Source organism: Bos javanicus, chromosome 5 (genome assembly GCF_032452875.1).
Source record: "Bos javanicus breed banteng chromosome 5, ARS-OSU_banteng_1.0, whole genome shotgun sequence".
Lineage (NCBI taxonomy): Eukaryota > Metazoa > Chordata > Mammalia > Artiodactyla > Bovidae > Bos > Bos javanicus.
Window position 1 is genome coordinate 11,148,577 of NC_083872.1, and position 23,734 is coordinate 11,172,310.

The 23,734-nt window shown below is 42.6% G+C and overlaps 1 long non-coding RNA gene across 1 annotated transcript in view; it reads right to left on the minus strand.

Annotated features, from left to right (window-relative positions):
• The window catches only part of LOC133247169 (uncharacterized), a 41,535-nt gene that overhangs the window by 14,584 nt on the left and 3,217 nt on the right, over window positions 1–23,734 (minus strand). The window contains exon 2 of the long non-coding RNA XR_009736288.1: window positions 22,316–22,433. This is a non-coding gene — a long non-coding RNA (uncharacterized LOC133247169). The remainder of the gene's footprint in view (window positions 1–22,315; window positions 22,434–23,734) is intronic.

A 23,734-nucleotide genomic window follows, 5' to 3' on the forward strand; every position in this document is an offset into this window, starting at 1 on the left:
TGACAAAGTAATATCTCTGCTTTTTAATATGCTATCTTGATTGGTCATAACTTTCCTTCCAAGGAGTAAGTGTCTTTTAATTTCATGGCTGCAGTCACCATCTGCAGTGATTTTTGAGCCCAAAAAATTAAAGTCTGACACTGTTTCCACTGTTTCCCCATCTATTTCCCATGAAGTGATGGGACCAGATGCCATGATCTTCGTTTTCTGAATGTTGAGCTTTAAGCCAACTTTTTCACTCTCCACTTTCACTTTCATCAAGAGGCTTTTTAGTTCCTCTTCACTTTCTGCCATAAGGGTGGTGTCATCTGCATATCTGAGGTTATTGATATTTCTCCTGGCAGTCTTGATTCCAGCTTGTGCTTCTTCCAGTCCAGCATTTCTCATGATGTACTCTGCATCTAAATTAAATAAGCACGGTGACAATATACAGCCTTGATGTACTCCTTTTCCTATTTGGAACCAGTCTGTTGTTCCATGTCCAGTTCTAGCTGTTGCTTCCTGACCTGCATATAGGTTTCTCAAGAGGCAGGTCAGGTGGTCTGGTATTCCCATCTCTTTCAGAATTTCCCACAGTTTATTGTGATCCACTGAGTCAAAGGCTTTGGCATAGTCAATAAAGCAGAAATAGATGTTTTTCTGGAACTCTCTTGTTTTTTCGATGATCCAGGGGATTTTTAAAAATCACAGCCCAAAAAATAAATAAAATAAAATAAAAAAATAAAAATCACAGTCCACATCTTTATCTCAAATAATATTTATGTATTGTGTTATAGTACATGCTAGGTTATTATTTTCTATATCTGATCACTAGAATGTAAACACTACGAGATCTAACAAAAAGTGTCTGTTTTCCATATACTCCTGACATAAATTCATATTCAATAGCTCTCTGCTAAAAGGACTGAAAGGTTATTGTTGAACCATGAAAGACCCTGGGATTCTTTGCCTCTGGAGGAGAAGAATTCAATCCAGTGCCAGTGATGAGGCTTGATTGCTCAGAGCTTTTGTGTCATAGAGTTTTATTAAAGTATAAAAGAGATAGAGAAAGCATCTGACATAGACATCAGAAGGGGACAGAAAGAGTGCCCCCCTGCTAGTCTTCAGCTGGATGTTGTAGAGCTACTAGCAAACTGTTAATTATGGAAAGGAGATGTCTCAAAACTCAGAGTGGCACCAGGCCCCTCACCCACAACATGCATTTTGAGATAACACTGGCACCAGGTGAGTCATTCCGGGCAATAAAACCATTGGCATGAATCTTGAAGAGAGGCAGGTTTCCAAGTAAATATATAGTTTCATTAACATAGATTAGGAGAACAATGATAGGAGTAAAACATACTGGTTTGTTGAGCCCTTATCAGTTCTAAGTCTTCAGTGGAAACAACCTGAAGAAAGACAGAGTCTAGGGTAAATATAAAGTTCATTAACATGGCTTAAGAAGAAAAATATTTCCATAAGAAAAACACATTGGTTAGCTCAAGGTTTGAGAAAAGTTAAGTTCAGGTGGAGTCAGGTGTCATCCTGGCAACACAGAATTTTAACCAAAACCTCTTTTTAAATTTTTATAGAGAAGGGGAAAAATCTAACACTTGTTTGTTTCCTCCTGCCACTTAAGAGAGAGATAAAAAATGTCTGACACTTGCAGCCTATTTCCTCCTTTTGGAGACCCCTGGCCTTCTTGTCTGTTTCCCTCTCAAGACTACCTGAATAAATGAGTTAGATAGTTAGAATAGGAAAAAGGAGTCCAAAATGGTTCTGGCTAAAAGACAAAGAAGGGAAAAGCCCACAAAAAAATAGAACAAAGGAAGGTCCAAGGACCAGAGTGAGGACCTAAGGACCTAAACAAACAGCCCTCCTGGCTAGCCCAATTTACATAGGGCAGGCCCAGAGGAGAGGAGACAAATGAATAAAAGGAGGAAGCCTAGAAGGATTGGGGGATTCTCTTCTGTTTGTGTCTTTTGGATCTACCTGCCATCATGCCTCTAGGATGTATTTTCCTTTACTTTCTAAATAAAACTGAGATGTAATATGGGGCTGTAACACTTGTCCGTCCGTCGCTTCAAATTTTTGCTGTGACGAGACAGAACTGAGGAAATTACAAACTCCCCTGACATCTATGATGCCATGACTTGGATTTAACTGGCTGAAACAACCTCAGCTTGGCCCCCATGGGGCAGAGGCCAAGCACAGTGGAAGCCCAACACAGTGAAAGCTCCCGCAGTAAAAGCAGAATGCAAAGAAAACCCAGCGCCGGGGAAGTGTCAAGAAGCCCAGCGTGCTGGAAGCCGGACAGCAAAAACAAACTTGGCAGAAAGCTCACATGGCTCAGTCTCAGATTCCAGAAGACCTCTGGTTAAGGTAGGAGGTCCTTGCTCTGATGGCTGGAAGGACATATGGCTAACAAAATCTTAATTCCTTTACAGCCTTGTGTCTCTTGTTTCCTCACAGAACCTGCCCCCCCACCCCCCACCATGAACAGGTGAGCAACAGTAAGTGCAATTGAGGGACTCTGGCAGGGGCTACTCCTCAGTGTGTCCCAAAGGCTCCACTATCTGGTGGGCCCCAGGAGCTGTTGCCCAAGAGGGTAGGGGCCCTTCTGTCCTTACTTTTCTTTATGCCAAGGATCAAGCCAATGAAAACTGTGAGCACAGGTCAGGTATATAGCAGATTTTCTGGCAGGTTATGAAGGGGATTCCTCGGCACGTTTTTCCCACTGTGTTTTTCCTCCCATCCTTCAGCTCCTCTCTCCTGGGACTTGAGCCCAACCAAAACCCACAGTGCCTGGCCTCAGGACTTAATGAAGCTCAGGCTCTGATGTCTCATCGCAAAATTTCAGTGAGAGACACAGCACAGGTAAGAGGTGGATTTGTTTGGATTCAGAGAGAAACACACCCCGCAGGATGTGGGCCATTGCAGGAGGAGAGGGCTTCAGTGTTGGAATGTGGTGTGATTTCCAAGCTGGGTGATCTCATATGCTAATGAGTGGGAGGATCATTCCAACAATAAGGGAACCACCCACTCCTTGGAACTGTCCTGTCACCTCTGGGTGTAGCTTGCAGATTGAGGATCAATGCTTAGTTGAATTTGACTTGTTATCTTGGACCCATTTGATTTTAATCCATTTACATTATGCACTTGTGCTATGTCATTCTTTCAAAAGTTGTGCCCTGCTCCCTTCCCTCCTGTTTCATGCTCTTTTCCTGAGCCGTGTCTGGGCCCACAATATTGCCTCTACAATCTTCTGGAGGAACAAACAGAAAATAGCTGGCCCTTGGGAGGAAAATACTGTATAATATCCAGTCTCTCTAGATATTCAGGCCTTCATCTTCCGTGTTTCCTACAACATATGCAACAACAGCATCTCTCATTGAACCCGCTAGGATGGGTGACAGGTACGCTTGTTAAAAGTCCATCTGTTGGCATCCCTTCAAGGGCAACTGGGCTTCCAGGGATAATGTTTGCCACTTTGGGAGTTAACCCTGCAGGCCATTTGGGCCCACTTACTACACTTCTCCTAAAAGTTACAAAAATACCCCTGGATCAAATCTCCACTCCACTTTTATGGAACATCTGGTCTGTTGCCTCTTATCAGTTTGTTCTTAAGCCACGTACTAACTCCTACAACTAGGACCCTGCCCACTTGTAGGCAACATCACTCCACCCCACTTATTATTATTAAAATACTCTTAATGCCCTTAACAGGACCAGATAGCCCACTCCTTTGTCATTACTTCTGTTATTACCTAGAGTGGGTCTTTGACAATGTTTACCATTGGAGACACCCTAACCTGCTCTTATGGAGGATTAGGGGAGGAAACTGGTGACTTACATTCCCTCAGAGCAATAAGAGGATAAGGCTTATGGCTATTTCTCCAGTTCCCAGTCTCAGGGACAGGCTTGGGTTGCTTTACATCATGGTATCTATTCCTATCCGTGGTGACAAGCCAGCAATAAATTAAGATTACAACCCCTTAATCCTACCCAGTACTAGTCACATTGGAGACTTCGGGGATGCCCAACTCCAGCCTGGGAATCCCAGGAGGTCGACCTGCCTTGACCTGCCTAGGGATCTGGTCCTCAAAAGGTTGTCATACCTCAACCTGCTCAGGGATCTGCCAGTCCAGGGGTCCCAGGAGGTCAACATGCTTCGACCTGCCTGGGGATTCAATCTCCAATAGGCTGTCATGCCTCAGTTTGCCTAGTGATCTGCACCCTGACCTGGGGATGCCTGGTTCTCAGGTTGTAACAGTACTGGGTAGGATAAGCTTCAAAAAGACTTACCCCTAAGGAAGTCGACCATGGAAATTGAAGGAGGCCTATTAGTTTTTTCTTTTCCTCCCTGTCATCACTGTCTTTCAGAGGGGAAATAACCAATCTACTTGTTGACAGATGGCCTTGAGATGCATCCTTAATAACTGGAAGCTGATTGATCCTCTGTCTCTAAGGGTGGTGGTGGTGGTTTACTCACTAAGTTGTGTCGAACTCTTGTGACCCCATGGGTGGTAGCCCATCAGGCTCCTCTGTCCATGGGATTTTCCATGCAAGAATACTGGAGTTGGTTGCCATTTCCTTCTCCAGGGGATCTTCCTGACCCAGGAATAGAACCCAGGTCTCCTGCATTGCAGGCAAATTCTAAGGAGATTCTATCTCTAAGGAGAAGTTCCTTAAAACTCTTTTGTGCCACTGAGTGGCCACGGTATCCTCTGGGGGACAAGGAACACTGGCCTGAGGATGGGAGCTTAAATTACAAAACCATCCTGTAGCTAGACTTATTCTGTAAAAGACAAGGGAAATGCACAGAGATCCCCTATGTCCAAATTTTCTTCCAACTAAGAGACATGGCGGCTTCCCTGGTAGCTCAGAGGGTAAAGTGTCTGCCTGCAATGCAGGAGACCCGGGTTCAATCCCTGGGTCGGGAAGATCCCCTGGAGAAGGAAATGGCAACCCACTCTAGTACTCTTGCTTGGAAAATTACATGGACAGAGGAGCCTTGTAAGCTACAGTCCATGGGGTTGCAAAGAGTCGGACACTACTGAGCAACTTCACTTCACTTCAAGAGACATGAAGGAACTCTGTCTTAACTTATGGGATTGTTGTATGCCCTAAAAGTGAGCATACTAGGCAAATGGTGTTAGACACAGACAACCAAGAGAAGGAGCTTATGCCCCCAAGTTACCTGGTGCTTCTTTCTTGTATCCAAACGTCCCCCCCATATCTGGGAGCACCCCCTCCACAAAAGCCAACTCGAGTATGTCCCTTAGTCGGAACTGGAGCAGAAATCAGACCAACCCGGGTCTGTAAGCCCTTCTCCCTCTTAGAACTAAGACAGATCAAACAAGACCTGGGAAGCTATACACATGACCCAGGCAAATATATAGATACATTCCAACACATTACCTTGGCCTTTGACTTGATGTGGAAGGACATCATGGTCATATTTAGTCAAACTTTATCTGACACTGAGCATGCTAGGATCTTAAAGGAAGCCCAAAGGTATGCTATGGGGCTTCACACATCAAGTGATAAATGCCCAGTAGGGGAATGTGGTCTCCTCCTCAGATGCTAATTGGAATTATAATGGCCCTGAGCACATCTGGGAAAGTGATCATTTTCTGATCTGTATAAAGGTAGGACTGAAAGCAGCCCAGCAAAAAGTAATCAGCTATGCCCAGGTCTCAGCAATAACTCAGGAGCCCAATGAGAACACCATTGCCTTTCTGGAAAGGCTAAAAGAAGCCCTCCAAAAGTTTACCAATCTGGACTTGGACTATTATGAGGAACAAGTGATTTTAAAGGACAAATTCCTGTCCCAATGTGCATCAGACATCAGGATAAAGCTACAACAGCTACAGCAGCAGAACCCTGCTGCCTCTTTAGATGAGATGGTCCAGACAGCCACCAATACCTTTTGTAACAGAGAACAGGAGAGGGAGGCCAAGGCCCAGGAAAGGGAGAAAAGGAAAGAGATAAGGCATGCCCAGACACTGGCTGCCCTCCAGGGAAGCCCTACGGCACAACCCTTGAAGGACAAGGCATGAGGCAAATGCCTAATCTGTAGACAGGCAGGACAATGGGCCAAAGAGTGTCCAAACCAAAACAAGTCTCCTAAAATGATGCTGCAAATGTCATCAGTTGGGACACTGGGCGGCATTGTGCCCTCAGGACCCAACAGCCTCAAGGTCAAGCGCCAAGACTTCCCTTGTGATGGTTCAACAAGACCTTGGCTAAAGCAGCCGCTCCAGCCAGCCTGCCTGGCACAGAGAACCATCATGGGGCTGGAGCCAAGGGTACAATTGCATGTGGCAGGTGGGTCTGAGAATTTCTTGGTTGACACAGGGGCTACCTACTGTGTCCTGACCTCCTACTCCGAAGGCTTCTCTTCCCAAACCTGTACTATTTTGGGTGCTACAGAAAAAAACAAAAAAAAAACAAAAAAAAAACAAAAATATTCACCTGAGCACTTCTTTGTTGCTGGTGTGGACAAATATTTTCCCACCAGTTTCTGGTGGTCCCTATTATTGGGTCCTATTATTGGTCCCTTATTGGGAAGAGATCTTTCCCTGCCTTCAAGTCTTGCAGATATTGCAGTCCTGATAGAAGATGCTTTAAAACTCTCTTTTGGGGGCAAACTGACTATTTTTCCCAGCCAGCAAGTGAAACAACTCCTGAATGGGAGAAGCCATTTATGGATGTCTGATCAAAGGACACTCAGATATGTAGTAGTCTCCAATTTTGAGACCATAGAGGCTAAACCTTTGCCACCAGGTACTTCAGCCCAATTAGCTGAGCTCATAGCCCTGACTCAAGCTTTAGAGCTGGGAAAAGGAAAAAAAACAGCCATTTATAATGACTCCAAGTATCCTTTCTGGTGCTACCTACACATGCCACTATTTAGAAAGAAAGAGGCCACCTGACCACCCGAGGGTCCCCAATCAAATATGGTGATTGAATCTTTAGGCTCTTGGAGGCAGTCCATCTACCCACTGAGGTCTCAGTCTCCCACTGTAAAGGACACCAAAAAGGGAACACAGAAGTGGCATAAGGGAACCAAGAAGCTGATCAGGCAGCTAAGAGAGCAACATTACAGAACAATGACCTAATAGGTGTTGCTACCTTAGTTTCACAGACTAATTTGCCAGAAACTCCTTCATATACTGAAGGTGAAACTCTTAAAGCTAGGAGTGAGGGCTTTCAAGAAGATCATATGGGGTGGTTCCAAAAGGAGGGACGCCGTTTTCTGTCTGGAAACCTCCAGTGGAAGTTGGTTAACTCCTTACATGCCACCACTCATTTAGGGGAAAAGGCCCTCCAAAGATTACTAGAAAGGTCCTTCAGAGGAACAGGCCTCCAAACCACTATAAGGCAAGTGGTCTACCCTTGTCCCACTTGCCAGTCAAACAAATGCCCAAGGAGCTCGAAGACCCCAGCTGGCCCAACCCGTACAACAGTGTGGGACCTACCCAGAAGAGGACTGGCGATGGACTTCACCCAGATGCCAGTTTCTCAAGGGTATAAATACCTATTAGTCATGACAGATACATTCACAGGATGGATTGAAGGCTTTTCCACCCAGACTGAGAAGGCTGAAGAAATGGTAAAAGAAAAAAAAAAAAAAAAAGCTGCTCCATGAAATCATTCTGAGATTTGGTCTGCCCAGGTCATTACAAAGTGACAATGGGACATCATTTATTTCTAAGGTCACCCAAGGGGTCTCTAAAGCACTGGGCATTACTTACTATCTCCATTGTGCCTGGAGGCCTCAGTCTTCAGGAAAAAAGTAGAAAGAGCCAACCAATTCTTAAAATCAGAGATAAAAAAATAACCCAGGAGATCTTGGGATGGAATGAGGCTTTACAAATAGCTCTCTTCCACACCCATATTGCCCCTAAGGAACAGGTTGATCTTAGTCCTTATGAGATGCTATATGGGAGACCTTTTATTTATGTCAATGACCTCTTCCTAGATCAGAGGCTCAGACCCTCCAGTCTTATACTATGACCACTAGGCAATTCCAACAGGATATACGCTTGCGGAATGTCAACCAGGACCCAAAAGATTCTAAAGAGCCAGCACTATACGCTCCATGGATTCAAATCCTAATTAAAGTCTGGAAAGATGGATCCCCAAAGGCTCAACTCCAGCCCCCATGGATGGGCCCATACCCTGTATATCTTTCTACCCCCACAGCAGTCACAGTTCCAGGACACAACTCCTGGATTCACTACTTATGAGTCAAACCATGGAAGAAAACAGAAGAGGACACTCAATCCACCTGTGAGCCCCTGGGAGGTCTCAGATACCTATTCAGAACTACAAATGAGTGTCATTCCAATGAACACCCCCAAAATCAAGTTTCTGGGGATAAGATTTCTCATGATAGAGCTAAAGAGCCAATGCAGCTTGGGAGGGGTTGTACTCCAAAATAGAGAGGAGATAGATCTCCTGATCCCTGAACAAGGAGGGACTTGAGCCATCTTGAATGAGACGTATTGTTTTTGGGTAAATATCTCCAGCTAAGTTAAAGAAAGTCTACAGTTCAGTTCAGTCACTCAATCATGTCTGACTCTGCCACCCCATGGACTGCAGCACGCCAGGCCTCCCTGTCCGTTGCCAACTCCCAGAGCTTACTCAAACTCATGTCCATCGAATCAGTGATGCCATCCAACTGTGTCATCCTCTGTTGTCCCCTTTTCCTCCTGCCTTCAATCTTTCCCAGCATCAAGGTCTTTTCAAATGAGTCAGTTCTTTGCATCAGGTGGCAAAATTGTTGGAGTTTCAGGCCTCAAGAAAAACATTATAGATCCTACAGTACCTCAAAGAATGAGCTGGAGAGTTCTTGGGGTGGCTACCATCTCTCTTTGGGGGATCCTCCTGGTGACGGGAAATTTGGAGTTGGCTAATGCCCATGAGATGGCTGGATGGCATCACTGACTCGATGGACATGAGTCTGAGTGAACTCCGGGAGTTGGTAATGGACAGGGAGGCCTGGCGTGCTGCGATTCATGGGGTTGCAAAGAGTTGGACACGACTGAGCAACCGAACTGAACTGAACTGAACTGAATGCCCCAATAGTCCCTGTCATCATGATATTGATGCTGCTTATGGTTGCTCCATGTATTATCAGTTGTCTAACCTGTTTTGTCTCTGCCCAGGTCAACAAGCTACAACATGCAGTGCCATTTCAAGGATATATAAAACTACACCTGACCACAGGAAATATCACTCACCCTTAGATGAACACCACTATAAGGACTCCGAGCTTTGAGACTAGCAAGAGAGGGAGGCCCAATGCCCCTCGCCATCCCAGTTCAGCAGGAAGTAGCCAGAGAGACCGTCACACCCCTATTCACAAAGAATTGGGCCTCCCATCTTTTGAGGGGGGAATGTTAGGTATTAGAATAGGAAAAAGGAGTCCAAAATGGTGGTGGCTAAAAGACAAAGAAGAGAAAAGCCCACAAAAATAGAACAAAAGAAGGTCTGAGGACCAGAGTGAGGACCTAAGGACCTAAACAAACAGCCCTCCTGGCTAGCCCAATTTACATAGGGCAGGCTCAGAGGGGAGGAAAGAAAGGTATAAAAGGAGGAAGCCTAGAAAGATTGGGGGCTTCTTTTCTCTTCAAGTCTTTTGGGTCGGCCTGCCGTTACGCCTCTAGGATGTATTTTCCTTTACTTTCTAAATAAAACTGAGCTGTAATATGGGGCTGTAACACTGGTCCATTCGTTGCTTGAAATTTTTGTTGTGATGAGACAGAACTGAGGAAATTACAAACTTCCCCAAAATGTTGAACCAGTCATATCTCTAAACTGAATATCGGAGGCATTTTGAAGCAGGTTAAGGTCCAGGAAGTCACTAACATGTGGAAAATTTGGCAGAAGTGTGTCAGGGTACATTCATGACTGGCAGGCTGAATCTTTCATAAAGAGAAATTCATGAAAATGGACAATTCTGGAATCCAGCACCAGGAGCAAAACTCCGAGCCCTAGTAGGATATTAAATTATTCCTAAATAGCACAGATGGCACCCCACTCCAGAACTCTTGCCTGGAAAATCCCATGGACAGAGGGCCTGGTGGGCTGTAGTCCATGGGGTCACTAAGAGTCGGACACGACTGAGCGACTTTGCTTCGCTTTCACTTTAAATAGCATAGATACTTTAGTTAATAAAATAATCCTCAGGTAAATGCATTTGGATATTACATTAGCTCTTTCAGAATAGAAAACTAAGTTTCATAGCTTCAGATTGCTCTTTCCCATAACCTGGCCCATTTGGTGCTTGTCATAACTCTTTTAGGATAATAACCTTTTGATCTATTACTGCAGATTCATTTTAATAAATTCAATTGGCTGTAGCACATTTAGAATTTGTATTAACTCTTTAAGCTTAACATTTAAACATCATTAAATGCACTGAAGCAGAATTATTCTTTCTTGATTTAGAGAGGATCTTAAATTCTTTAACATGAACATTTTCTGAAAAATAAGTATATTAATCAGGTAGTGCCTCCTAAAATTCATAGACATGTCTATGAAAATATAACTTTCAGCTATCCTTTTGGCAAAGATAGAAAACATTTATTTAAAAAATAGATTATGGGATATGAAGGCAAATTTGTATTTTAATAGGAAACAAATGGAACAAAGCAGAGTCTGGATTAAAACAGAGCAGATCGGCTGTTCCCAAGCTTTTGCATTCTGCAATTCTCTCTTAAGTGGCACCATCCTTGTATGCTCACATACACAAACACAGACAACATGCCACTAAGTTGGTTATTCATTTAACTAGCTTGTTGTATTAAGTGTTTTCCATGTGTGGCAACTGTGGAAGGCCTGGGGACACTGAGAGTAAACTTGTAACACACATTACTACAGGGGCTCACAATCTTCTGAAGGAGAAGGTAATAATTACAGCAGTGTAATAGATGATATAACAAATATATGGATAGGGCAGAGAATAGCAAGGGCTCATCTGCTTAATGCCATCAGGGACACATTCGCGAGATGAAGAGATTTGCATATATTAAACCCTAAAGAGGGAGTTGAAAGGGTTGCCAAGGTGAAGAAGGCACTGCAGCTGAAGGAAGATTTGTGGAAGTTGAAGGACTAGGATTTTATAGGGAACTGTAAGAAGCTAGGTACAAATAGAGCCAGGTGTGAATATGTAGGAAAAGATAGTGTACATAAGTGTAGAAGAGCTATTTGGCAACACTGTTGGCAGCTTGCTAGGGGGTCATAATTCCTGTACAAGATTTTACTATCCCTGGTCTTTGCCCGTGTTAATAAGTAAACTCCAGTAATTATGAAAAGCCAAAAGTGCTCTTACTTTTGGCAGCCAGCTGCCAAGATGGTCCCCAATCATTCAAACTCTTCCTACTCACACCCTTGTATAGTTTCCTTCCACACTGTACCAAAGTTTGTCTGTGTGACCTACACCATAAAGCAGAAGTGATAAATTGCCCTTCTGAGATGGGACTGGGAGTACAAGTACAAGACGGTGGAGTAGAAGGATATGCACTCATCTTTTCCTGCGAGAACTCCAAAATTACAACTTGCTGCTGAACAACCATTGACAGGAGAACGTTGGATGCCACCAAAAAAAGATACCCTACATAAAAGGGCAAAGGAGAAGCCCCAGCAAGATGGTAGTAGGGGTGAAATCATGTTTATAATTAAACCCCATACTCGCCATAGACACTTGGAAGGCTCAAACAAAACCTTGTGTGCACCAGGAAACCCCACAGAGACTGAGCCAGACCTCCCTCTGAGTGACTCCTGTGGAGGTACAGGTCAGCAGTGGACTGCTGCAGGGCAGGGGCTCTGGGTGCAGCAGACCTGGGTATGGCATTAGGTCTCTTGGAGGAGGTCACCATTAACCCCACCATAGAGCCACCAGAACTTACACAGGACTGGGGAAACAGACTCTTGGAGGGCACAAACAAAACCTTGTGCTCACCAGGACCCAGGAGAAAGGAGCAGTGACCCCACAAGAGACTGACCCAGACTTGCCCATGAATGTCCAGGAGTCTCCCGCGGAGGCATGGGTTGGCGGCACTGAGGTTGGCAGTGCATGCTGACCTCCTTATGAAAGAGGTCACCATTATCTTCATTACCTCCACAATAATTTGGCCTCAGGACAAACAACAGGGAGGGAACACTGCCCTGCCCATCAACAGAAAACTGGATTAAAGATTTACTGACCATGGCCCTGCACATTAGAACAAGACTCAGTTTCCTCCTGTCTCTACCATTAGGAAGCTTCCATAGCCTCTTACCCTTATCCACCAGAGGGAAGACAGAATGAAAACCACAACTACAGAAAACTAATCAAACTGATCACATGGACCACAGCCGTGTCTAACTCAATGAAACTATGAGGCATGCTGTGCACAGCCACCCAAGATGGACAGGTCATGGTGGAGAATTCAGACAAAATGTGGTCCACTGGAGAAGAAAATGGCAAACCACTTCAGTATTCTTGCCTTGAGAACCCCAACAACAGTATGAAAAGGCAAAAAGACAGTACACTGAGAGATGAACTTGCCAGGTGGGTAGGGGACCAATATGCTACTGGAGAACAGTGGAGAAATAACTCCAGAAAGAATGAACAGATGGAGCCAAAGCAAAAACAACACCCAGTTGTTGATGTGACTGGTGATGGAAGTAAAGTCCAAGGCTGTAAAGAACAATATTGCATAGGAACCTGAAATGTTAGGTCCGTGAATCAAGATAAATTGGAAATGGTCAAACAGGAGATGGCAAGAGTGAATATCAACATTTTAGGAATCAGTGAACTAAAATGGACTGGAATGGGTGAATTTAACTCAGATGACCATTGCATCTACTACTGTGGGCAACAATCACTTAGAAGAAATGGAGTAGCCATCATGGTCAACAAAAGAGTCTGAAATGCAGTAATTGGATGCAATCTCAAAAATGACAGAATGATATCTGTTCGTTTCCAAGGCAAACCATTCAATATCACAGTAATCTAAGGCTATGTCCCAAGAAAAAATGCTGAAGGACCTGAAGTTGAATGATTCTCTGAAGACATATAAGACCTTCTAGAACTAACACCCAAAAGAGATGTCCTTTTCATTATAGGGGACTGGAATGCAAAAGTAGTAAGTCAAGAGATACCTGAAGTAATAGGCAAATTTGGCCTTGGAATACAGAATGAAGCAGGCCAAAGGCTAACAGAGTTTTGCCAAGAGAATGCACTGATCATAGCAAACACTCTCTTCCAACAACACAAGAGAAGACTCTAGACATGGACATTACTAGATGGTCAATATATAATATATAATTAGATTGATTATATTTTTTGCAGCCAAAGATGGAGAAGCTCTATACAGTCAGCAAGAACAAGACTGGGAGCTGACTGTGGCTCAGGTCATGGACTCCTTAATGCAAATTCAGACTTAAATTGAAGAAAGTAGGGAAAACCATTAGACCATGCAGGTATGACCTAAATCAAATGCCTTATAATTATACAGTGGAAGTGACAAACAGACTCAAGGGGTTAGATCTGATAGACAGAATGCCTGAAGAACTATGGACAGAGGTTTGTGACACTGTACAGGAAGCAGTTATCAAGACCATCCCCAAGACAAAGAAACATAAAAAGGCAAAATGGTTGTTTGAAAAGGCCTTACAAATAGCTGTGAAAAGAAGAGAAGTAAAAAGCAAAGGAGAAAAGGAAAGATATACCCATTTGAATGCAGAGTTCCAAAGAATAGCAAGGAGTGATAAGAAAGCCTTCCTCAGTCATCAGTGCAAAGAAATAAAGGAAAACAATAGAATGGAAAAGACTAGATATATCTTCAAGAAAATGAGAGATACCAAGGGAACATTCCATGCAAAGATGGGCACAATAAAAGACAGAAACGGTATGGACCTAACAGAAGCAGAAGAGATTAAGAAGCGGTGGCAAGAATACACAGAAGAACTGTACAAAAAAGATCTTCATGACCCAGATAACCACGATGGTGTGATCACTCACCTAGAGCCAGACACCCTGAATGTGAAGTCAACTGGGCCTTAGGAAGCATCACTATGAACAAAGCTAGTGGAGGTGATGGAATTCCAGTTGAGCCATTTCAAATCCTGAAAGATGATGCTGTGAAAGTGCGGCACTCAATGTGCTAGCAAATTTGGAAAACTCAGCAGTGGCCACAGGACTGTGAAAGGTGAGTTTTCATTCCAATTCCAAAGAAAAGCAATGCCAAAATATGTTCAAACTGCCACACAATTGCACTCATCTCACACACTAGCAAAGTAATGCTCAAAATTCTCCAAGCCAAGCTTCAGCAATATGTGAACTGTGAATTTCCAGATGTCCACGCTGGATTTAGAAAAGTCAGAACCAGACATAAAATTGCCAACATCTGTTGGATCATCGAAAAAGAAAGAGAGCTCCCGAAAAACATCTATTTCTGCTTTATTGACTATGCCAAAGCCTTTGACTATCTGGATCACCACAACTGTGGAAAGTTCTTTAAAAGTTCTGGAAAACCAGACCACCTTACCTGCCTCCTGAGATATCTGTATGCAGGTCAAGAAGCAACAGTTAGAACTGGACATGGAACAGCAGACTGCTTCCAAATTGATAAAGGAGTACCTCAAGGTTGTATATTATTATCCTGCTTATTTAACTTATATACAGAGTTCAGTTCAGTTCAGTTCAATCACTCAGTAATGTCTGACTCTTTGTGACCCCATGAATCACAGCACGCCAGGCTTCCCTGTCCATCACCAACTCCTGGAGTTCACTCAACTCCTGTCCATTGAGTCGGTGATGCCATACAGCCATCCCATCCTCTGTTGTCCCCTTCTCCTCCTGCCCCCAGTCCCTCCCAGCATTAGGGTCTTTTCCAATGAGTCAACTCTTCCCATGAGGTGGCCAAAGTACTGGAGTTTCAGCTTCAGTATCAGTCCTTCCAATGAACACCCAGGACTGATCTCCTTTAGAATGGACTGGTTGGATCTCCTTGCAGTCCAAGGGACTCTCAAGAGCCTTCTCCAACACCACAGTTCAAAAGCATCAATTCTTCGGCACTCAGCTTTCTTCACAGTCCAACTCTCACATCCATACGTGACCACTGGAAACACCATAGCCTTGACTAGACGGACCTTTGTTGGCAAAGTAATGTCTCTGCTTTTTAACATGCTATCTACATTGGTCATAACTTTCCTTCCAAGGATAAGCATCTTTTAATTTCATGGCTGTAATACCCATCTGCAGTGATTTTGGAGCCCCCAAAAATAAAGTTTGACACTGTTTCCACTGTTTCCCCATCTATTTCCCATGAAGTGATGGAACCAGATGCCATGATCTTAGTTTTATGAATGTTGAGCTTTAAGTCAACTTTTTCACTCTCCACTTTCACTTTCATCAAGAGGCTTTTTAGTTCCTCTTCATTTTCTGCCATAAGGGTGGTGTTATCTGCATATCTGAGGTTATTGATATTTCTCCCGGCAATCTTGATTCCAGCTTGTGCTTCTTCCAGCCCAGCGTTTCTCATGATGTACTCTGCATATAAGTTAGATAAGCAGGGTGACAATATACAGCCTTGACGAACTCCTTTTCCTATTTGGAATCAGTCTATTGGTACATGTCCAGTTCTAACTGTTGCTTCCTGACCTGTATATAGGTTTCTCAAGAGGCAGGTCAGGTGGTCTGGTATTCCCATCTCTTTCAGAATTTTCCAGAGTTTATTGTGATCCACACAGTCAAAGGCTTTGGCATAGTCAATAAAGCAGAAATAGATGTTTTTCTGGGACTCTCTTGCTTTTTCCGTGATCCAGTGGATGTTGGCAATTTGATCTCTGGTTCCTCTGCCTTTTCTAAAACGAGCTTGAACATCTGGAAGTTCACGGTTCACATATTGCTGAAGCCTGGCTTGGAGAATTTTGAGCATTACTTTACTAGTGTGTGAGATGAGTGCAATTGTGCGGTAGTTTGAGCATTCTTGGACTTCCCTGGTGGTGCAGAGGGTAAAGCGTCTGTGTACAGTGCGGGAGACCTGGGTTTGATCCCTGGGTCAGGAAGATCCTCTGGAGAAGGAAATGGCAACCCACTCCAGTACTCTTGCCTGGAAAATCCCATGGATGGAGGAGTGTAGTAGGCTACAGTGCATGGGGTCGCAAAGAGTCGGACACGACTGAGCGACTTCACTTCACTTGAGCATTCTTTGGTATTGCCTTTCTTAGGGATTGGAATGAAAACTGACCTTTTCCAGTCCTGTGGACACTGCTGAGTTTTCCAAATTTGCTGGCATATTGAGTGCAGCACTTTCACAGCATCATCTTTCAGGATTTGAAATAGCTCAACTGGAATTCCACCACTTCCACTAACTTTGTTAGTAGTGATGCTTCCTAAGGCCCACTTGACTTCACATTCCAGGATGTGGTTACACCATCGTGAGTATCTTGGTCGTGAAGATCTTTTTTGTACAGTTCTTCTGTGTATTCTTGCCACCTCTTCTTGATATCTTCTGCTTCTGTTAGGTCCATACCATTTCTGTCCTTTATCGAGCCCATCTTTGCATGAAATGTTCCCTTGGTATCTCTAATTTTCTTGAAGAGATCTCTAATCTTTTCCATTCTATTGTTTTCCTCTATTTCTTTGCATTGATCGCTGAAGAAGTCTTTCTTATCTCTCCTTGATATTCTTTAGAACTCTGGATTCAGATGTTTATATCTTTCCTTTACTCCTTAGCTTTTTGCTTCTCTTCTTTTCACAGCTATTTGTAAGGCCTTGCCAGACAGCCATTTTGCATTTTTGCATTTCTTTTCCATGGGGATGATCTTGATCCCTGTCTCCTGTACAATGTCACGAACCTCTGTCTATAGTTCATCAGACACTCTATCTATCAGATCTAGTCTATTAAATCTATTAAATTAATAGATTTAATATTAAATCTATTTCTCACTTCCACTTAAAGGAATTTGATTTAGGTCATACCTGAGTGGTCTAGTGGTTTTCCCTACTGTCTACAATTTAAGTCTGAATTTGGCAATAAGGAGTTCGTGATCTGAGCCACAGTCAGCTCCTGGTCTTGGTTTTGCTGACTGTATAGAGCTTCTCCATCTTTGGCTGCAAAGAATATAATCAATATGATTTTGGTGTTGACCATCTGGTGATGTCCATGTGTAGAGTCTTTTCTTGTGTTGTTGGAAGAGGCCAAATTTGCCTGTTACCCCAGGTGTTTCTTGACTTCCTACTTTTGCATTCCAGTTCTCTATAATGAAAAGGACATCTTTTTTGGGTGTTAGTTCTAAAAGGTCTTATAGGTCTTCATAGAACCGTTCAACTTTAGCTTCTTTAGCATTACTGTTTGGAGCATAGGCTTGGATAATTGTGATATTGAATGGTTTGCCTTGGAAATGAACAGAGATCATTCTGTCATTTTTGAGATTGCATCCAAGTACTGCATTTCAGACTCTTCTATTGACCATCATGGCTACTCCATTTCTTCTAAGGGATTCCTGCTCACAGTAGTAGATATAATGGTCATCTGAGTTAAATTCACCCATTCCAGTCCATTTTAGTTCGCTGATTCCTAGAATGTCGACATTCACTCTTATCATCTCCTGTTTGACCACTTCCAATTTATCTTGATTCATGGACCTGACATTCCAGCTTCCTATGCAATTGCTCTTTACAGCATGGGACCCTGCTTCTATCACCAGTTACATCCACAAATGGGTATTGTTTTTGCTTTGGCTCCATCCCTTCATTCTTTCTGGAATTATTTCTCCACTCATCTCCAGTAGCATATTGGGCACCTACCAACCTGGGGAGTTCCTCTTTCAGTATCCTATCATTTTGCCTTTTCATACTGTTCATGGGGTTCTCAAGGCAAGAATACTGAAGTGGTTTGCCATTCCCCTCTCCAGTGGACCACATTCTGTCAGACCTCTCCACCATGACCCGCCAGTCTTGGGTGGCCCCACACGGCATGACTTAGTTTCATTGAGTTAGACAAGGCTGTGGTCCACGTGATCAGATTGGCTAGTTTTCTGTGATTATGGTTTAGTGTGTCTGCCCTCTGATGTCCTTTTGCAACAACTACCGTCTTACTTGGGTTTCTTTTACCTTGGACATGGGGTATCTCTTCATGCCTGCTACAGCAAAGCGCAGCCGCTGCTCCTTACCTTGGACGAGGGGTATTTCCTCATGGTCGCCCCTTCTGACCTTGAATGTGGAGTAGCTCCTCTCAGTCCTCCTGCACCCATGCAGCTGCTGCTCCTTGGACATGGGGTTGCTCTTCTCAGCTGCCGCCCCTGACCTCGGGCATGGGGTAACTCCTCTTGGCCACTGCCCCTGACCTCAGACCCCATGGACTGTAGCCTGCCAGGAATTCTCCATGGAATTCTCCAAGCAAGAATACTTGAGTGGGTTGACATTCCCTTCTCCAGGGGATCTTCCCAACCCAGCAATCAAACTCACGTCTCCTGTATTGCAGGCAGATTCTTTAGTGTCTGAGGTACCAGCTCATGGAATATATACAGAGTACATCATGAGAAATGCTGGGCTGGATGAAGCACAGCTGGATGTGTGCTGGATGAAGATTGCTGGGAGAAATATCAATAACCTGTTATATGCAGATCACACCACCCTTATGGCAGAAAGCAAGGAATAACTAAAGAGCCTCTTGATGAATGTGAAAGAAGAGAGTGAAAAAGCTGGCTTAAAACTCAGCATTCAGAAAACTAAGATCATGGCATCTGGTCCCATCACTTCATGGCAGATAGATGGGGAAACAGTGGAAACAGTGAGAGATTTTATTTTGGGGGGCTTCAAAATCACTGCAGATGGTGACTGTAGCTGTGAACTTAAAAGACGCTTGCTCCTTGGAAGAAAAGTTGTGACCAACCTAGACAGCATATTAAAAAGCAGAGACATTACTTTGTCAACAAAGGTCCATGTTGTCAAAGCTATGGTTTTTCCAGTACTCATGTATGGATGTGAGAGTCAGACTATAAAGAAAGCTGAGTGCTGAAGAATTGATGCTTTTGAACTGTGGTGTTGGAGAAGGCTCTTGAGAGTCCCTTGGACTGCAAGGAGATCCAACCAGTCCATTCTAAAGGAGATCAGTCCTGGGTGTTCATTGGAAGGATGATGCTGAAGCTGAAACTCCAATATTCTGGTCATCTGATGTGAAGAATTGACTCCTTGGAAAAGACCGTGATGCTGGGAAAGATTGAAGGTGGGAGGAGAAGGGGACGACAGAGGACGAGACGGTTGGATGGCATCACTGACTCAATGGACATGAGTTTGAGTAAGCTCCGGGAATTGGTGATGGACAGGGAAGCCTGGTGTGCTACAGTCCATGGGGTTGCAAAGAGTCGGACATGATTGGGCAATTGAACTGAACTGAACTGATGGGATGGGGGAGCCTGGTGGGCTGCAGTCTATGGGGTCGCACATAGTCGGACACGACTGAAGCGACTTAGCAGCAGCAGCAGCAGAACTAATGGGACTGGGTTATATAAAAGATTGTGGGGTCTGTCTTGCTCTCTCTCTCTCTCTCTCTTTCTCTCACACCCACACATAGCACATCACTCAATCAATCCATCACTCAGTCACTTGTCAGGGGGAAGTCAGTTGTCGTGTCTTCTGAACAGCCCCATGAACTGAAGCTTCCTGGCAGCAGCCATGCTAGTGAGCATGAAGCTGATCCTCCTGCCCATTGAGATGGTCTTAGTCCTGAGCAAGATACCTCCTGGCTATCACTTCATTAGAGCCAGAACCACCCAGCTAACTAACTCATCCTGATTCCTGATCCACAGACGCTCACATGAGAGAATAAATGTCTGTTGTTTTAAGCTGCTCAGTTAGGGAATAATTTATTAAACAGCAATAGATAATAATATACTACTCATTTTCAAATGACTTCTAAGGGGAGCAGAATAGATCCCAAGTGAAAATGACGGATCAATGCTAACAGCTTCAGACTCCTTACTATAGGTGGTGAGAAGCCATTGACAGATTTTAGGCAAGGGAATGATAAAATTGATTCATGTTTTAGGATGATTACTTTTGCCTTAGTCATAGGGTTTTTCCATTCCATTTTGGGGTCCTTCCTCCACTATTGCTTTTTCATCTGCCTCTGAAGAACCTAACAGTATATGACTCTTGCTGTGTTATTTTCCTGACTATACTATAAGCTACTCAGGATCAGAAATGGATCTATTAGTACCTCTTGGTCATTTATAAATAATTCTTGGTGCTCCTAGAACTCTGCTGAGCATTAGTAGGGAGAGGACTCAGTAAACACTTGCGAATTAATTGAGTGATAGGAGATGGTAGAGCCTGCAGAAAGGCAGTTGGGCTAGCAAGTGACTAGATTAGCTTGCTGAAGGAATGATGAAGGAATGGCCTTTAGAGATGTCAAAGGAGAAGAAAGGAGAAATCAGTCATTTCACACACAACACACACACACACTAATAGCTAGCTTTGCAGGTGCGATCACCTATTAAAAAGCTTAAATCTTTGTACTGTCTCTTGGTGTTGTCACAGCAGAGATCAAAGGAAGAGAATTCTGGTGGCTGGAATAGTCTGGCAGAACCCAGCAATATTATTTGTAGTTCGTAGATATAAAACAATGCTACCAAAAAGTGATGAAAAGTAAAAATAGCAACAACAGTTGTCTTACTCTTTCAAAGCTTATGAGTTGGTTTATACTAGGCTAATAAAAGTTTCAATGGGAAGAAGCAGTATAATGTTATAAAGAAATAAACCCTGTATCATATCTACAAAAGTAAACAGATATAAAGAGACAAATTTTATATTCACACCAAGTTATAGGAGTATCTGGATTAAGCAAAAAAGCAAGTGTAATCAAGTAACAAAGAGAAGTCCACTGAAATCCTTGCTATACACAAAATATCTTCATTGGAGATTGTGAACACACCCTAGAACTCTAAATATTCAGTTATTTACTTTTTTAAAAGGTAGGGATTTGAATCAACAGGTAACACATACTAGTATCACAAGAATCAGCTAAACTCTTCTCATTCAGAATAATGGCTGGAAAAAATGTCCAAATACTTTAAAACTGTCTTATGCATATAAATGAGATATCCGTTTTTACGATCTACTAAAAGTAATTTCTTTGTTTTCATATTTTCTTCCATTTTAAAATAGTACTTCATCTGAAATACTTGTGTTGTCTTTAAAACCTCAAAGTCATTACCCACTTCCTTGTTATGTAAGAGCAACTCTTGTTTTGGGCTTGTTTCATTTTCTGGTTTAACTTTGTATCTTCCAAATACACACACACACACACACACACACACGTGCACACACACACACACAAGTGCACACACATGCACACACAAACTGGGAACCTGAAGTAATGTTAGGCAATCAACTACATTTTACAAAAACTTTTATTATAAAGGATATTTCTTTTCCTTTTCATCATTTGTTCCCTGGTAATGAGATCCTTTCTTGTATAAAGTTTTATTATTAATACAAAAATTGAGTAACAAGCAGTGGTTTTAGTTTAAGACAATAAAGTAGAAGCAATACTTTCTAAGGAATTACCTCTGAAAAAGAATTAAAATGATCTTTCAAGGATTTGGGGGATCTGATTAAAATATTAACCATTTTTATTCACAGCTCCACTGATGAGATTTTTCTCCCCCCCAACTGTAAATTGTTATACAGAGAAAAACAAACACAAACAAAGCCCCCAAGAACTTGAAAAAAATGATTAGAAGTATTTGCCTAGGTTGTTCCTTTTCAGTTTTCTTCAAATAAAAGCAACTATATTTTTATTAACTTTTACTAACTAAAAATAAATTTTAAGATGTTTTATTGTTTACTTTAAAAAATCTTTAATTTTGTGTTGGGGTTAGCCGATTAACAAACAATATTGTGATAGTTAGTTTCAGGTGACCAGTGAAGGGACTCAGCCATATATATACATGTATCCATTCTCCCCCAGACTCCCCTCTCATCCAGGCTGCCCCACATAACATTGAACAGAGTTCCAAGTGCTATACAATAGACCCTTTTTGGTTATTTAAAAAGGATAATGTGGCACTAGTGGTAAAGAACCTGCTTGCCAACGCAGGAAACGTAAGAGATGGTGGTTTGGGTCGGAAAGATCCCTTGGAGGAGGACAAGGCAACCCACTTGGGTTTTCTTGCCTGAAGGAAGAATCCCCATGGACAGGAGAGTCTGGCAAGCTACAGTCCATGGGGTCTCAAAGAGTTGGACATGACTGAAGCAACTTAGCACTCATGCAACTGATAAGGAATGTCTTTAAAAAATAAAAATTAAGCTGGTTGATGAATCCCATACCTTATATTTGGTTGCTAGGATGAACTGAAGTTGTAGAGCTCTTCCCATCCACCGAAATATTATTTGTTTTAAAACAATTCTTTCATCTGCCTTTTCCTCCTTGACTTTACTGAAGTTACTGTGTGAGCAAAAAAGAAGAAAGTTTCAAAACAGGAGTCTATAATTACATTACTATTAGCTATTTCACTTCAGAAGTTTAAAAAATATTTACTGAGCTATGAAAACTAGCATATTTTCCAGAAATTCTTTACTAAATCAGAATTAATCTGCAGTGTTTCTGCAGGCTCAAATTTCAGCACAGTCTTTACCTGCTGCAGAAATAATTTATGCAAATACTTCCATGCCAAGTTTTCATAATATCCAGGAAATTTGATATATGAGGACATTCTTACTTTTGTCGGTAGTAAAAATCTTACTAGTTCCAATACACAAAGGTAGACATTTAACTCTAAACAAATTTATGTGAAAATTCTGTAGCCAGCAGAATACATGATCAGGGTAGTCTACACTTATTTTTAAACTGTGTACTTTTTCATTCCTTTTACTCTCTCTGTTAACAAAGGCCTGGATAGCCAAGGCTATTTTTTCCAATAGTCATGTATGAATATGAATATGAGAGTTGAACCATAAGGAAGGCTGAGCACAGAAGAATTGATGCTTTCGAACTGTGGTGCAGCAGGACTCTTGATAGTCCCTTGGACAGCAAGATTAAACCAGACAATCCTAAAGGAAATCAACCCTGAATATTCATTGGAAGGACTGATGCTGAAGCTGAAGCTCCAATACTTTGGCCCCCTAATGTGCAAAGCTGACTCATCAGAAGAGACCCTGATGCTGGGAAAGAGTGAAGGCAAAAGGGGACAGGGGAGGCAGAAAATGAGATGGTTATATAGAATCACAGACTCAATGGACATGGGTTTGAACAAACACCAAGAGATACTAGAGGGGAGGGAAGCCTGGTATGCTACAGTCCATGGGGTTCCAAAGAGTCGGACAAGACTTAGCGACTGAATAACAACTCTAAAAGTTTAGCCTGTACTAAGAATGACTGATCAGAGGCTGTTATAATCCTAGGAAAAAGTTGTAGGATCCTGTATCTTTTTCCTCTTTTAATTCTAATTCTACTCTGTCATCCTAACTTTCAGCATCTTTTTCTTAGGCAGTAAGTGTTCCAACTCCAGTTTCCTTCCTTTCTCTCATTCTTTCTCAAGCAGTCTTTCACACTTCTTTGATTCTCTATGCACTTTCCCTGCATGCCTCTTCATCATATGAAAGTTTCAGATAATCTTGATCTACTAATCTTTGCTCAAGGTGTTTAATATGTCATCTTGAATAGCATATTAAACATACCACTTATTGCCATACAATGAAATATTGTACTTATTACAAAAAGCTAGAATTTTAGAGGGCGTGAAAACC